The following is a 16,260-nucleotide window of genomic DNA, read 5'->3' on the forward strand; positions in this document are numbered from 1 at the left end:
GTGTGATTGTATATTCACCTCTAAAGAGAAAATGGGCTTAATTACACCAACATTTATGAAAGGGAGAAATAACAGCAAAAACGGAAGAAAAGTTAGATTTGAAGACAAGAGCTGTGAATACATAAAATATTTTTATTATTACATTTTTCTAATTGAACATTTAAGCAGAAGCTAATGATTTGATTTAAATTGGTCCTTTTTTACATAAGTAGCATTTGAAGAATTTTGGGGTTTAGAATTTATAATGACACTATTTTTTCCCTAACATTACTCATCTTCAGCATAGTAGATTAAGACAGATGCAGGAAACATTAAAAATCAAGGAAAATAACTACTTTCACAAAATGAAAGGAATGATTCTGTAACCTTTGATCATCCATGTTGACTCTTCAGCATCAACAGGGTTTAAAACTATTCACCTAAAAATGGTACCTACTGTCAGATGTAGTGGACAGTATTTTATTTACCTTTTTCGTTCCCTGCAGTAGCTGGAAGATTGTAAGGCCCTCCTTACGTGGCCTTGGATGCTACAGGAGCAATAGAGTTAGCTGTAAGGAAAATAATGTTGTTTGAGTCACGGTGTTTTATATTTAAAAAATTACTTCAGGTCATATTCAGTGAGAATATACGTTAGTGGTACCACCAACTCACACAGCTTATCCTACTGACATAGGTAACTGTTCTGCATGGCACAATGCCAGCACTATGACTTTGGTTTTAATATAATAAGCAAATAAACCAATCTTATTCCTCTTTTCCATAATTGGAAGATTTCTCCATTTCTGTGATCTGGCTATTTCCATTCTTTATCAAATTGGGCAGTCTTGAAGTCTATTTTGAAGTCTGTGTTTTCTTTAGGTATTTTTTTTCCTTTTATACTTCCTTGATTTGGTATGGTATTTTATTAAACTTAGAGGGGGGGGGAGTCAGAAGAGAGAGGAGGTGCATTCCCCCCCCCCCCCCCCCCAACTAATTGACTGAGTCACAAATGAAGGAATACTGAAATGTTGTGGCACATCCTAAAATGCCAGCACAATTGCAGCAGGTTGTAAGTCACACCATTCAAGCAGCAGCACACAGGGTAGGGCCAATGCAATGCTGTTTCACTGCATAAGAAAAGCAGGAAGCTGCCTTGGGCAGCAACTTCTAGGAGGCAGCTTGCTGCCTGTGTTGCCTATGAACAAAAAAATAGAGCTGAGTGGGTTTTAGCCTGATCACTGTTTTGTGCTTCTGCATTCCTCTGCAGCTGTTGCTGCCAAAGGAAGGGCTCCTAAGGAGGAACGGGGTGACTGATGCCGAGAAGTGGTTTTTCCCCACAGCTTCCTGCTGTCTCGCCCTACTGTCCTCAGCAACAGGACTGTCCTCCACCTTCCAAGCCCAGCCCGGCCCTGCACTACCCCTTTTCCTCCTGTGCTAACAAGGCCCAGGCATATTTCCCCATGCTATTCTACTCCCTGCAAATTTGGGAAGCCTATCCAGTTGAAATCAAGTAGGGAAGGTGGATGGTTCCTTGGCAAGGGTGGAGGAGGAGAGGAAAGAGATAACGTGGCTGTATGGAAATAAAACATGACCTGTCTCAAAGGGATGCTGGAAGAGCACATTTTTGTGGGGCAGGGAAAGGAAAGATGAGGAAGAAAGGAAAAGAAGGGGAAGAAAGAGACCCCAAGCCCTTATAAATTCGCACTTTCTAAGGTGCCCTGATTCCTCCCAGGTGTCCTCTTCCCAGCCCCCAGAAACGTGCTTTACAACAACACAGAATTTTCCTGTGCTGCTGAGAAGCTGAATAAATCCCTGCTGCCTGGGAAGGGAGGACTAGCACTAACTTCTCGTGCCTCCCTTAGCAGCAGCAAGCTGAGACAGGAGAGGCCCCTCTGTTTAACTAACCTCCATGAAATAAAGGGCAACTGCTCCAATTTTTTGGTGTTTTAGAAGGAGCTGGTCAATGTATACAGAGCTATTTGATGGAGGAGTAACCAGTTGGCCCAGAGAGCCTCTGTAGCTGAGCCTAAATCGGTACCAAGTTTGGCACATCAGTAAGGTCCACACCCTCTACCATAGTCCACGTGCAGTCTGTGATCACTCGGTTGGTGTTGGCCCTTGGCAGGCACTAACACAGGCTGCTCCACGTGTCTCCCTGAGCCAGGGTTATATGGCTTTTTGTCTGCCCTCATTTTCCTTGCTGGCAGCATTTGGCTTGCCTCTTCCTGGTCCTCTGGACAGCTGAGAGAAACTCAAAATACCCATGGGGGCTGTGTCCAGCTGTCTGACACATCTGGAGAAGGAGCTGCTTGGCAATGGTGGCAGCAGCTCCTTCCCTCTGTTTTCTTGGACCTAGGGCAGACAAGCCTTGTGCTATCTGTCTTCTGATCCAGACTTTGTTCTGTCAGTGCCATCGTTTCTGGTCAGAAATGCTGCCCGCCTCTTTCAGACGCAGTAAGAAGGTTGTGAGTTGACTTTGTGCCAGAGACTTCTTGACACAGGGGTTTGACACAACATAGGAATTGACCATGTTGATGACTGCTCTTGAGCTGTGGCTGAGAAGAAAAAACCCAAACCAAGCCAAAAATCTCAAGCACATCATTCTTTCCTAGGGTCAGACTGCTCTCACACATTAACTTTTCCTGTAGGTACAGACATCTTTGCTAGCCAGTACCTGTTAAGGTAGCTGCTCCAAAGTTTGCAGTTTTGCATCATGCATCCAGACTCGCCTTTCACTCCTGTATCCCAGGAGGGCCTGTGCCATGAAGCCCTCCCTGAGACTGTAGGTCAGCAAAGGGGAAATGTTCAAGAGTCTGGGAGAAGGAGAAAGGCCTTGTGGTCAGACCTCTGCATATTCTCCATGTGTTCATGAAAAAGGTGGGAAAGAAACCATGGCTAAGGGAGGGAGGAAAGTATCTATTCCTATCTACTGGGTGAAATGCAATATATTTTAATGTGATGCTCCGTGCAGATAGAGTCAGAGGTATGGTGAGCTTACTCACTGTGACTCCAAGTGAAAGATATTGATAGATTTATGGCCAGCGTCCTGTGAGATTTATTGCCTGGTATTATATCCCATCTTTACGTGGAGAAATTGTCCATCCTTTCATCCTTCCTTTCTTCATTCCTTCCTTCCACTCTATTCTTGTAGGTCAGCTGGGAGCATGTCTCACCTGAAACCAGTGCAGGATGCCAACTTCCCATAATTTTATAAAAAAAGTCCACTCCAGTTTATGCCCTAGGAGTGGATGCCACACTGATGCTGAAAAATGGTGATCTTTGGTCAGACTGTGTGTGACGCAAGCTGGAATGAAATCACGATGGGGCTGGTAGTGCTGGATGTGGCACTTGGAAAATGGTGAGCCCTCTTCTCTCTCCCGTCCCACAAGTCATGAGCCTGAATGATCTCCGTGAGGGCTGGTGTTTCTGACAGAGGACCTGGAGCTTCAGGGACATTCAAGAAAAAAAGTGCAAGCTTGAGGGAGGAAGCTGAATTGGAGAATCTGCTTCTGGGCTGTGACACAGGTATGGTCAGTCCCCGGGAAATCCCTGTAAGGATATGGAAAGATGGGCTTCAAAAGCTCATTAGGTTCTCACAGGAGGGTGGGCAGCATATAAAGGTGAGTGGGGTTCCTTCCTCCATATCATCACACTACAAGGAAGCCTGTAGTGGAGAGACGTGGCCTGAAGGTCCCCATCATCCACATCATCTCTGAGCCTGAAAGGCAGTGTATCCAGAGGCTGCCCATAGGCTTCTGCTGTTTCTGTAGTCTGAGAGCCACACGAGAGCCTTCAAGGGAAGGACATGAAAAAGCCCAGCAATCCTTACCTTCAGATGAGGCATTTCTGAACAAGTTGGCTCATCTCAGACAGGACCTGGTTACATAGGATAGAGGAACTCACAGGTTACCGCAGTCTGCAGTAGGATACAAGTTCAGCTAGACAGTCAATGATGGAGTCATTATTGGTGCATCCTTCTCTACAGTGGGGGTTTCATCCACAGCAGACACCCTAGCACAGACTCCAACCTTGCAATTGTTAACAAACGATGGGTTTAAAAGACCACATATATTTCGGACCTTTACTGCTTAACTTTGCTCTTTCTGTATCCTCAAGCTTCACATCTTCCACATTTTTACAGTGATAAGAGCGAGAAACTATTATAATAAAACCTTAAATTCTCAGTTGACTACATGACTTCAGGTAGCGATGGCTTTAAATGAAAGAAACAAATACTTCAAGACTCTAGATCAGGTGTTGAGAGAACTATATTAATATGAATCAGGAGTGAATACGTACTGGGAAATATGAATTATTAATAAATATCTAAAAGACAGAATACAGCAAATCTTAACATGTTATTCCTATAGATTGCCACGAAATTACACATGCACAAAGCCATTAACCCCAAAAGAGTTCATATTACATGAAAGACTGACTGAGATCTGTCATGTACCTACTCTCAATGTAGGTCAGTGTATACACATGGCAAAACTGAAGGAAACTTAAGGGAAATTTTCTTCTCCACCTAGATATACCCTTGCCTGAGGTTCTGCTGAAATTTGGATGATGTCCTAAGTTCAAATTAAACATGATGAGATAGCCACATGAGCAGTGACCACATAGGGAAGGGTGCAGATAGGAATGACATTTCTTAAACTGAAAAAGCGTGGAACAGGGTGACACGCTTGTGTTTATCCATCCACCTTTTAAGCATAATTATTACACAGATAGGCAAAGTCACGGTAATGGCACACATAAATTAGGCACGGAAAAACAGGCAGAAGAGCATATGAGCAACAGCAAATCTTCTTAACTTTCCTGATGGCTTGTTCATTCATAACTGAATCATACATTTTAAACATTCTCTGGATACAGAAATATATTAAATGCAGCATGTATGGAAAAGATACAGAAAAAGTGGAAAGGATTCAGAGGAGCCCAAGAACAATAACAGGCTTAGAAAGCATGGCCTGTGAAAGAGGTGCAAGGAGGTTTATTTAGCGTAGAAAAGAGAGGTTGTACTGTTTCACATCATAGCTAAGCCAGTCCAACCACTGACACCTGTCTGATGCCCTCCCCTGGGCTTGATTCAATGAACTAAGTCAGCAGAAAACTAATTTTATTGAAGAACCAAAAGCTTCTCCACTTTATCCTCTGAACTGGTTCATCACAGTCACATGAGGGCTGGCTGAATGGGGAAAAAAGTAGGGTGGTTCATTTTGGCAGCAGCTAACCTTCAGACTGGCTTAGCTTTAATGTGAAAGTGCACCACATGTGGGTACATGATACAGAAATACAATCTGTGTATTTTTAGGAAGAAGAGGATGTTAAGCAACTTTGCTGTATACACTGAGAAAGAAGACAAAAAGAAATCTGCTAAGTATTTGCCAAAGATTCTTGGTTTATGTGAAAAAAAACCCCTTTATAACAGGAAGGGTACTGGGTACTGAAACCTTAAAATACCACACATAAGAATATTGCGGAATTTCTTTCACTGGAATCATTACCGGTGTATTATGCTGATGTCTGCCAGGATTAGTCCAAGGTTTCTTATCCTGCCTCAGTGCAGAGGTGGAGTGGAGGATGATCTCTTGAGATTCATTCCATCCCTCCCTTTTTCTGATTTCACCATTTACTGAGCTCACCCATCCTGCCTGAATTATCTCTACCTGAACCCAATACTACTTGGAAAAATGGCTTTAACAAGAACAGTGTCAGATGCTAATACTGCTATTTGACTAATATTTTGTTGAAGACCAGAGAAGCATCTGTGAACACACTGTCCATGGACACATTATCAGACACACCGCTCATGATCTGCTTTGTATTCTGGAAAGCTTCCTAGATTTGCACAGATGGTCTCTAAATGCACCATGAAAATAAGCCCATGAGAATAAGTCATACTTCAGAGGTGATTCCCAGGCTTACAGTTCAGACCGCAAATGGGATTGCAACACTTGCAAGTAGTTGCTCAAGCATGATGGAAATCCAGTTGCTAATACTGGAAGTAGGGTCACCAGCTGGGAAACGTGTACACTGAGATATACAATTTCATTAATATATCAGAAGAAAAGTATAACAAACAGCAAATTTTTGTTGAAATATGAGTCGTGTTCATATTCAAACTGCAGAAGTGTGAAATTGGAGTTAAAGTGAAGCAGAGATGTGTGGTATTTAGGATTCTTTTTTTTTCTTTTTGGAAAACTTTTCTAGAAGTGACAGGCTGCAGAATCAATGAATCAGATTTGGAAAATACTGAAATGCACCTAACCTTCTGTCTCTCCATAGTCAATAAATGCCATTATTAATGATGTTCTCTAGTGAAGTGTTTTGGGGACAAGCTAAACACTACAACTTTCTTATAAAAAACTCCCTACTTCCTTTACTGTAGGGAGGTTCTGGGAAAAGCCTTGTAGGACTAATAGAACCAAAAAAATTTTACAGGCCTTTATTAAGAAAATATCCCAATTTCTTCAATTAATAAAACTTTGTTATCTAAAGAAATAGACAAAACAGTTCAAATGCAGCAAGTCTATGGATTCATTTAGACTTTACAGGTGAGGGATCAAGCTAAGAAGTATGCTTTATGGAGTATCTTTTCAGGTCTTCAGAAGTCGTGTCAAATGGAGAGGATCAATAACAATTTAGGGAGAGCACGTAAGCCCTTCAAAGAGATCTGAGCACAGAACTTGCTGCATAATCACGCCCACCCTGCCAATGCTGTGCAGCCTCACATGGGAACCGCCACTGTGGGACACAAAGCTGCCATCCGTGGTTTGAGGAGCGGGCAGCTTTCTTCTTCAACAAGCCCTGCTACCTTTGAAGCTGGGATCTACTTGTTCTAATGGGACTTATTAAAGAGGGAGAGGAAACTTCAAAAGACTTCACTGCCTCTGTGAACTAACTAACAGAAGGCTGCACTGACAAGCGCTTGTGACATGTACCAGGGTTTATTTTTTAACTTGTTCCTTATTCTGCTTAACATTAGCATCTTCTTTCAGTTTGTGTGTGAGAATGCTGAAGTTTGCAGACACATCATAAAATAAGCGGTTCCTCTACCTTAGACGGGACTCTCCCATATCTCCCCGCTGGGCTCCATGTATTTTTTGCTCTGAAGTTTTGTTGTCGGTCACACATTTTCAAAGCCATTGCCATCCTGATTCAGCAGCGTGAAACAAAGTTGTGACTGGTGTATTTTTATCATAGGGATAATTCAATGGGAAGGACAGTAATAACCGACACATGGAATAGGAAAGAACAAAATCCTGAAGATGGGTCTGCAGTTCCTCCAGGCCTCTGTGTGTGTGTGTTCATTTGATTTCATTTCACTCACTTAACACTGATCTGTGCTGATGCTGTCTGTTCCCCCCCTGCCAGATGCAGCCTATCTATTTTATGAATCCAAAGCAGGATGATGCACAAGCAATCTCCCCTTTCTTGGTCCTGGCAGTGAGCCTTGGGTCAACATCCTCTGCTCATTTCCTTCTCCCACTTCTGTCTGCCCTTACGGAATGAACGACTGACTTAGCTGATTCACCAAAATACTACTTCTCATCCAAACCTCTTCTGAAAAATGCATTTCATAAGACAACCTTACTTAGAGGGATAAATTTTAAAATTAATCTTGGGGGGAAATTCCAAGTGTCTCCAGCTTGACAGGTATGTCTTTTCAGTGCGTAGTGTTAAAAGGCCAGGGATTTTGTTTATTTTGGTGACACTGCATCAAATATATCGCCCATCAGATAACTCAGATGTCCGATTTGAGGAGTCCAAACTAGAGATAAAACCAGTTCCATATTTATATAATAAATAAACTGACAGAAATGCTTTGATGATTATGTAGGCATCTAGTTTTAGCATGTCTTGAGACTGTTGACCTCAGTGATTCACATCTCATCTTTTCAAAGAAAAATATTTTACTTCACTTACTCTCTCAGTTTATAGTTGTGCCTTTTATCTTACTTCCCTTGAACTCCAGAGGCCTAATTCATCCGTTATGTGAGTCCCCTTGGAATAACAGAGGCCACACACAGGTGACATTTCTTGTTTTTACTGGTTCTGCTTTTGTCTTTGTCATTCAAAATATGGGCAAAAAAGGAGAAGAAAAAAAGAAAGGATGACCCCACCTGATGTACATCATCACATTCATCATGAGGTCTGGTCTTCTGGCTTACTCCCCACTTTCAAACAAGCTAAGGCAGCTGCTGTCACTCTGTCCCTGCTCCCATTCTCCTCCAGTCCTGTCCCCACTCCTTGCAGGTAGCAGATGTCCTATTTGGCATATCCATACTGATAAACAGGAGACTGTGTGGTGGTGAGCTCTGGTTTTGAACCCCTGATTATCTACATTGCTTAATCTTTAATCTTGTGTTTTGGTTCTTTATTGGACCACTTCAGTTAGCTCTATCTGCAAGACAACCTGCTCCCCAGCATTAGCAGAGTGGACACGAGCCAGCCAGTCTCCCCTGACCTCAGAACCATGAACTGCAAACAGAATTTGCAGATCTGGAGAAGACAAAGTCCTAGCCAGCCATCTCATCTGCTGCCTTCCTGATGGACTTATAGTTACATGGTGAAGCACTAGCCTTATTCCATTAGTAGTGTTTGCTCCTGTCAATGACACTGCTACTGTATTTACTGCTGAGAAAAGAGCTGAGATAAAAGTGATTGCTAATTAATCAGGTGATTCTGGAACAACCTTTTACTTGCATGACAGTGGTACCATGGTTTTTTAACCTCTAAGAATAGATGGCAACTGCACCTGCCAGTGAAGGCTGCCAACAGCATCAGTAAAGATATGCAGTTCGTTCACTTTTAGGTAAATAAAAATTGGGTTAAAAATAAAAGTAATGAAAAGTCACTTGTACTTCTTGCTACATACCTATACAGCTACACTCCTTACTACATAGACTGGAGCGAATGCTATGTGCATTACTCGGAGGAATTCACATGGAGACTGCTACTGTTCTGAGTCTGGAGGGTAAGTTCACACCACCCTGATGAGGCTGGTTGGCACTGCCCATAAGCAGAAGTGCCTTTGTTTGAAGGAACCTGAACTATTGAACATTCTTCGTGAAATGGCTTCTTCGAGCTGTGCTACTGCAGTGCCTTAAAAACAGAGAGCAGAGACAGCACTGCCACCTACTGCTCCCAGGGACATGGCTCTCACCCTCACCAGGGGAACCAAAGCTTGGGTGGTATACTGTAAAAGTAAATGTTAAAGAATAATTTAAAATTTCATCGTTTGAAAATTATTTACGATAAAATTAAATACCAACTTTGCCCCTTGCAAAGCATCAGGGAATAAAATAAGCTACCATTATGGTCCTGTCACAGTTTCAAAAAGAAAACAAGCCATCTTGCCACCCCTATTTTGCAGCTTAGTCACATACTTGATGCTGTTGTCTTTGGCTAGTTCAGTATAAAGAGTTTTGTTAGGAATTTACTGAAACTGTAGGCAATTAACATCTCGCCAGACTAAGGCTTTATATTAACAGTGCTGCCCTTAAAGAAAGGCATGATGGACAACAGACAAGAGTGATAATAGAAAGAACAACACACAAGAAAACTAAGTTCAAAATCATATTAAAATGCATGACCTAAAAGTGATAGTGCACATATTTACACTTTTTTCTACATCACCTGTCCTAAACAGCTGAAATTATTACCCTGAGTCTTAGAAGTCTTGTCCTTGATAAATGCTATGAGAAATGCACCTAAAAAGTTACTATTTTAAGGTCATAATAGAAACTATCACAATATTCATAGTGCTAAAATGGTACATTATTGGTACAAACTAATAGACACTGCTATTACTCTAAAGCTTTGTGGAAACAGGGCACCAATGTTTGCATCTAGCAAGGGACACGGTTCATCTAGATTAATTCAGTTACAACAGACCTGACTAGTGAAGGGTATTTCTAAGATCACTATGAAGTCAGTGCTAAAGAATTTGATTAGAATTTGTGATTTAACTACTGAGTTGCAAAGGTTGACAGAAACTGCCAAACAGGTGGTGATTTTTTCCTGCAACACCACATACGTAAATTTTGAAGGAAAGTCACTGTACTGTTTGGGAAATTAAATTTCAGATCTTCCCCTAGGAAACGCTTAGATGAAATAAAGAAGTATATACAGAAAGGCATGCATACAGTGCAGTCAGTCATGCATGCTGGGTGAAAACCTGGCTCAAACCACAGGGAACTTTGCCACTGAGTTAAGAGAGACCAAAATTACAACTTCTATATTTACATTTGCATGTGGATTCAGCAGGAAAGATTTGCTTCCTGGCTTTTGGAATATCATTTCTTCACGGTAGATTCTAAAGGAAACTACTTTTCACTTTAAAACCAGCACTTGGCACACAGTGTGGCATTACAATCTGCTCATACTTTGTCTTCCGATGCTTTGAATCAGGATCATCCTTGCCTACTGCTTCACTACCCAAGGTATATTAATGCTGCTTTGTAAGCCCATTCTTTTGTCCCTGCTAGAGTCCTCACTCATAAATAATTCAAATCGCTGAACCTGAGCCCTGCTCTACTACTGCCTTTAGTCATTTCTATTTATGCCTGGAAACTCTTCAGGATGTCAGAAAAAAGCTGAGACAAATGCATGCCAATGTATTACTTTAGTGCAAATTCAAACAAGTTAGCTTCTAGCACTTATGGTTTGAACAAGAGTGGGGCAAAGGAGTATTTCCACAGCCAGACACGATTCTCAGCTGTGAGAAAGGGACAAACAGCATTACCTCCCAGACAACCAGGTGCCTGGCATTTCCCAGCTGAAGCATATTTGACTGGGTCCTCATTTGGATACATCAGGCTAGGAGGTTTGCCCAGCCAGAGCACTGTGAACATACTCTGAGTCCTTTCTAAAGAAAATTACTATGAATCTTAACACAATTATGACACTGAACGTGATACTCCCAGACTAGTTAAAACATGACACACACACAAAAATAATAATTAAAAAACACAACCAAGAAATCATCTGACTATAACTTGGGGTAGTAAGCTACTATGAAGTTCAAATGTAACAAGGATGGATAGTGGAAGTTAAGAAAAAAATTATATGGGGTAAATTAGTACATATTTGCTTATTTGTGCAGTGTTAGCAGACAAAATATATCCAGACTTCACGTGCATTTACCAGTGTTTCGCGTCTCAGTCTGCTACAGCATCTTGAAAGAGCACAAAACTACCTACTGTCTAACTAGCTCAGGTGGTAGATGTTTGTGCTTTAGGGGTAGGGATTAATGAATGAAATTAGCTATGCTTTCCTGTACAGCAATTTGCCAGAAGTAGTATGGATGGATTTATGATCTGCATAATAACAAGGGTTGAGATACTCAAAGCTGAGGAAAATAGAATAGAATATTTTGGTTGGAAGGGACCTACAATGATCATCTAGATCATCTAGATTTAGCAAACAGCTCCAATTAATGTGAGTGGGAATTGTGTGGCTAAGACCGCTAATTAGCTTTCTGTCTTTAACCAAGAATCCTTACAGTGGCATAAATTTTCTTATAGAACCTAGTATTTGTGCTCTGGGTAAGATGAATATTATATATATATATATAATATAGAGAGAGAAGAGGAATTGTTTAAATCCTACAAGAACACTCAAAATAAGATGTGGGCCTGGTGAACAGAACAAAGCAGGTGTTAGCTCAAGCTGGTGTGATCTGTAAGGTTTAAATTCTCAGTAAGCTTACTGACAATACCCAGCTGAGATTAGTAAACCAAATTTTATTTTTCACAGAGAAAGCACAATATCAGCAAAACAATTTTTGCTCAGTGGATGGGAAAAAAGGGTTTTATGCAGAAGAATAAATTACATTAAGCAGAGAAAAACTAGTTGGGCAGTGGTTGTACAATCAGTTTTACAGAGTGTCAGTCATTATAATACGTATAGATGAGATTATCTTGATGTTTCCCAACCTGTATATCAAATATGTATTGCTGGAACGTAGCCAGCTCACTTCTGAAGGGCTCCTGTGGGTAACATAGGTACTAATACTAAACGTAATTACAAATATTTTTCCTTTGCACAGCTACCAGAAGACCCTCTCCATTCCATTCATCTGCTCCTCCAGTCCATCCTACTCCTGACCCCTGCTCTGGACACGTGATGTGTAGTTAATTTGGCACTGTGGCTAATCTGGCCTCTTAGACCTGCAGAGATGCCAGTTCTTAGGGTTGTAGGTAAGCACCTCCTATGGCTTCCCAAACAATTTTTCCTACTACAAAGCAAAAAAACCCAAACAAGTGCATTGAATATATTCATTCTAGATGATGGAGAAAAGCACCAGTACAATAAAAGGAAGAAGGTACAGTTTTCTCGGAGAAAGTAATCAGAACATGCCCTACTAGTACATCTCCTGTTATCAAATGGCAGTGATCCAAACTCCACCTTTTTCCAGTAGAAATTGAGGGGACAGCCACATCAGCCTTGACCTGAGGACAGAGGCTGAGAGGTTAGGAAGAGAGGTTACCTGGGTAGGTTACTGCTAAGTATTTTACTGTTTAAAGTCACTCCACTATCAAACAGGTCTGAATAACCACATTTATTATCTATATATAGTATTAAAGAGCTGGCTATGTAGCTATTGTACTCCTCTAAAATACTGAGAAAATGAACTTGAAGGCTCATAAAATACAGAAGTAATTGTTCTGTACTTCTTTTGCTTTTCCTTAGCTATATATTTCACTTCTTCCCTTCTCCTCTTCCCTCTTAACAAGCCTTATGCTTAGCAATTTTAATTTTTTCCTTTTTCGGACTGTCAGTCACAGACAGTGTCTTGACTTACAAAGAGATCTTTTCTTATTCCAGAAGCCTTTTTTGTCACTATGACTGCAGGCTTTATGCTTATCTCCCGCCTTTCAGATAAGCCTCCCCTTCACTAAGATCCATCCTATAATCTCAACTTCTTTCTATGTGATTTAACCTCCCTGAGATGAACAGATTTTTTTGCTTGCTTTATTTGAAAGGATTTCATTTAGGGGACTCAGTTCTGATACAGTCTAGACTCGCAGCATGCAGTTAGAAAATACAAGCAACAATGAAGAAAGCTTTCCATTTTCTGAGGAAGCCAGTTTGGCAAAAACTGTACAAACACAACACACATGAAAAATTAAAAGGTGAAAATAAACAATCAATTTCCTTTGCATGGGCATAACTCTTTCCAGGCTAGCAAAACTTTATGGCATATACTTCTGCCATTGCCTTGTTGCAGATACATGAAAGATAATTTCTGTGCTTAGTTCATAAGTAATTAATAAATAATCTTTAGTTTGTCAACAGCTCACAGGTATACAAGGAGAGGAGAGCTTCTTAAAATCTAATCCTATATTCTTGAGGGCTTAAAGTCTCTGTAGGCTGCTGGAATTAAGTGGCTGTGATTTTTCTGTCAATTCAGACATTTGCTTCATTAAAACTTCATTAAATCTAAACACTTACACTCTTGATTTCATATATTTCTTAAACATCCTGACAGTCTCTCAAACATTTATTCTGTTGATATGTTCATTTTTAGCAATAATGTATTATTTATATTTACATACATGACTGAAACCCTCAGATATTGTAGGCAGATGATATCTTACCAGAAATCCCTATAAAGCAGAGTGGTAATCCCTCTATGTAAACACTCAAAACAGGACAGCACATTCAGAATTTTCTAGATGCATTAATTTAATCCTACTTGGGCCTCTCCAACTAAAGAGCAAAATACATGCAGTGAACTTTTCTAAGAAGGAAGAAAACCTTGCTAAACTCACCTCCAAACAAACTGCAGCAACTCTCAGTTTTTCTTTACAGGTAAGAAACAGCTGCTTTTCATTACTTTGGGCAGTAACATCTCATTAGCACGGCACGTCTGGAAGCTGGGGAACCATCAGCTACACCTGATGAAGTTGATTCCAAGTTTCTTCAAGCTTGACTCAGTCCGAGCAGAAAAACAAGTTGGCTTATGCCGTGGGTAACGGGTAGGAGTAGTTCTGGAAACACTGCTGAGGATGAGGGCTGAAGGAAATGTTCTGGAAAACTCAACTTTGGCCCCAGCAGAGGCTGACTTCTGCTATTTCACTCCCTAGGCAGAGATTTTTGGCAGTTAGGCAGCAAATAATTTCCCCTGCCAAGTAAGTGAAAAGAAATGTATTCTCTGTGACACTTTAGTTTACGTGGCAGGTCAGGGAGGGTATCAGTGAATAGAGGTCCAGCATCCCATTCTGGCATGGGTTGCACAGCTGAGATACGCTGCCTGCAAGAGCTAAGAGTATCTAATTACAGCCTTCACTCCCAGATGTCCCCACTGGCATGAACCTAGTTATAGCCATCAGTGACATGCACTTTGGCAAGCTCCTGACAGGATGAGTATTTTCCAGGATGCCTGGAGCAGCTAAGAGCTTGTGGAGCTCCACCCTCCGCGTAGGAGGGTCTGTGCTCTGAGGCCAAAGGAGAAACAAGTTTGAGTATCCTAACAACAAAGGGTCTCTCTCTTTATGTGTATATAAATTGGATTTCATCTTCCAGGTGGGAATGTGAACACTGAGCCTCTAATGAGACTTCATTAATTTCATTTCAGTCTGTGTCAAGAGATGATGAAGTCTGGTGGACAGATACTTAACTGTGGAGCCCAACAGAAAGCTGGAACCACCTCTACTGTGTTCAAAGTATCCTTCAAGAATGATACCCTGGGGGGACATGAGGAAGCAGGGGACTGTGAAGCACTGTACAAGCACTGTGAAGCCATTGATTCCTTGACAGTTTAATATTGCTTATCAGTTTACAAAGGCTGTGAAACAAGCAGGGTTTGACACCAATACAATCAGTTCTGCCATCGAGGGTACGAGCTTAGGTAAAAAGTGCTAGATTAGTGAACAGTATACCTCCAATAATCACAGCTTAAAGCAAATACATAAATCTGAAACACACAGTCACCAATGTAATTATTATCTCTTTTACCACTGAAGAACCACTTTGTTGAAAAGAACAATTATATCAGTACATTTTTAATTCCTTTTTTAAAAACACATTTTTCTAAGAAAAGGGTACAAGTAAGACCTGTAAATTTTGAAAATTTCATTAAAAAGCATTTTCTCTTGGATAGAGTTTCTGTCGAGGGATGTTACCACCCTTGTGATTAGCTTCTCAGAGGAACAGGCTTAGGGACAATTCTTACCTTCCTCCTCTGCAAACCAATGCTCTTATCTTTTCATTGTAGCTTCCTCCAAAAAACGTGCTTTTTCCCCACTAAAACCTGTTGTGAAGCCTGACCAACCATACAGGAAGGCAGGCTGATAAGAAGTGGGAGTAGAGGTTGTTTTTGATATCCTAATTAGCTAGATAATAAGTTGCATTTTTCCTATTAGGAGAAGCTCTTTTGCTGAATCCTCATACTGTTGAATTCTAGGAAACGGCGTAAGGCTGTTGATCCATGTTGATGGTTAATGTAGAAGATCAATGTAGTTTCTACTCATGTTTGCAAAGTTCTGGTCACAGATAGGAAAATCACCAAGGGAAGATTTGAAGATGTGAATGAAACATTTCACAGAGATACAGAAGATTAATTTCAGAGAGCCACGGCTTCACAAAAAGAACCCTGATTTAAAACTGCTCCATAGGGGTTATGAGTAATTTAGCACAGGATAAAACACTCACGTGTTGCCCATGTAAAATACCACACCACTACATGTTATGAAATGACATAGCTGTCCTCTGCTTTGTTGGTATCAGACAGTGCTGTGACTTCCTGATAATTAACCAAAGCAGGGAAACAGGAAATCAAGGATCACGTTTTCCTAGATATCACCTGAAAAGAAGCAGCTGGGAGTACTTCCACATTTGGCATAAAGTGCACAGCCTCTTTTCTTGTGTCCTCCAAATTCAGTGGTGCTCAAGATGCATGTGAAAGGTGTCCCCTTCAATGCTTTTCTTCACTGAGGCAGAAACAACCTGCATGTCACCATGACATTGAGAGGGTACCTTTTGCCTTCCAATTTTTGCAAAGGTGCTTGAAAGAAATTAATACAGCTCTCAACTTCACTAATTGCTCACTTGATTATGTTTCTCAGCCACGCTGTAGCTCTGTATTGGCCAAGGACATGGAATACACAGCTAATGGCTGCCCTCCCTCCCTCCCTCCTTCCCTCCCTCTCCCCCAGGCTCTGCAGAGCATTGTCCTCACAAAATTATTCAGAACAATGTCTATCACACTGGCAGGAGGAAAGTGCTTGATCACTTGACGACCTCCTGAGGTCCCTTCCAACCTGAATT

The 16,260-nt window shown here is 41.1% G+C and overlaps 1 protein-coding gene across 7 annotated transcripts in view; it reads right to left on the bottom strand.

Annotated features, from left to right (window-relative positions):
* ACOD1 (aconitate decarboxylase 1) overlaps window positions 1-14,481 on the bottom strand; it is a 30,131-nt gene extending 15,650 nt beyond the window's left edge. For 2 of the 7 annotated variants that reach the window (XM_075046030.1, XM_075046033.1), the window contains exons 1-2: window positions 13,764-14,481; window positions 468-548 (exon numbers count right to left, since the gene is read on the bottom strand). The gene's annotated coding sequence lies outside the window, so the exon portion shown is untranslated. Of the gene's footprint in view, window positions 1-467; window positions 5,646-13,763 lie in introns of those variants that run through there. The other 5 variants (XM_075046029.1, XM_075046032.1, XM_075046026.1 and 2 more) reach the window with 4 other exon arrangements.
* Between the last annotated feature and the right edge of the window lie 1,779 nt (window positions 14,482-16,260).

This window comes from Buteo buteo, chromosome 14 (genome assembly GCF_964188355.1).
Source record: "Buteo buteo chromosome 14, bButBut1.hap1.1, whole genome shotgun sequence".
Lineage (NCBI taxonomy): Eukaryota > Metazoa > Chordata > Aves > Accipitriformes > Accipitridae > Buteo > Buteo buteo.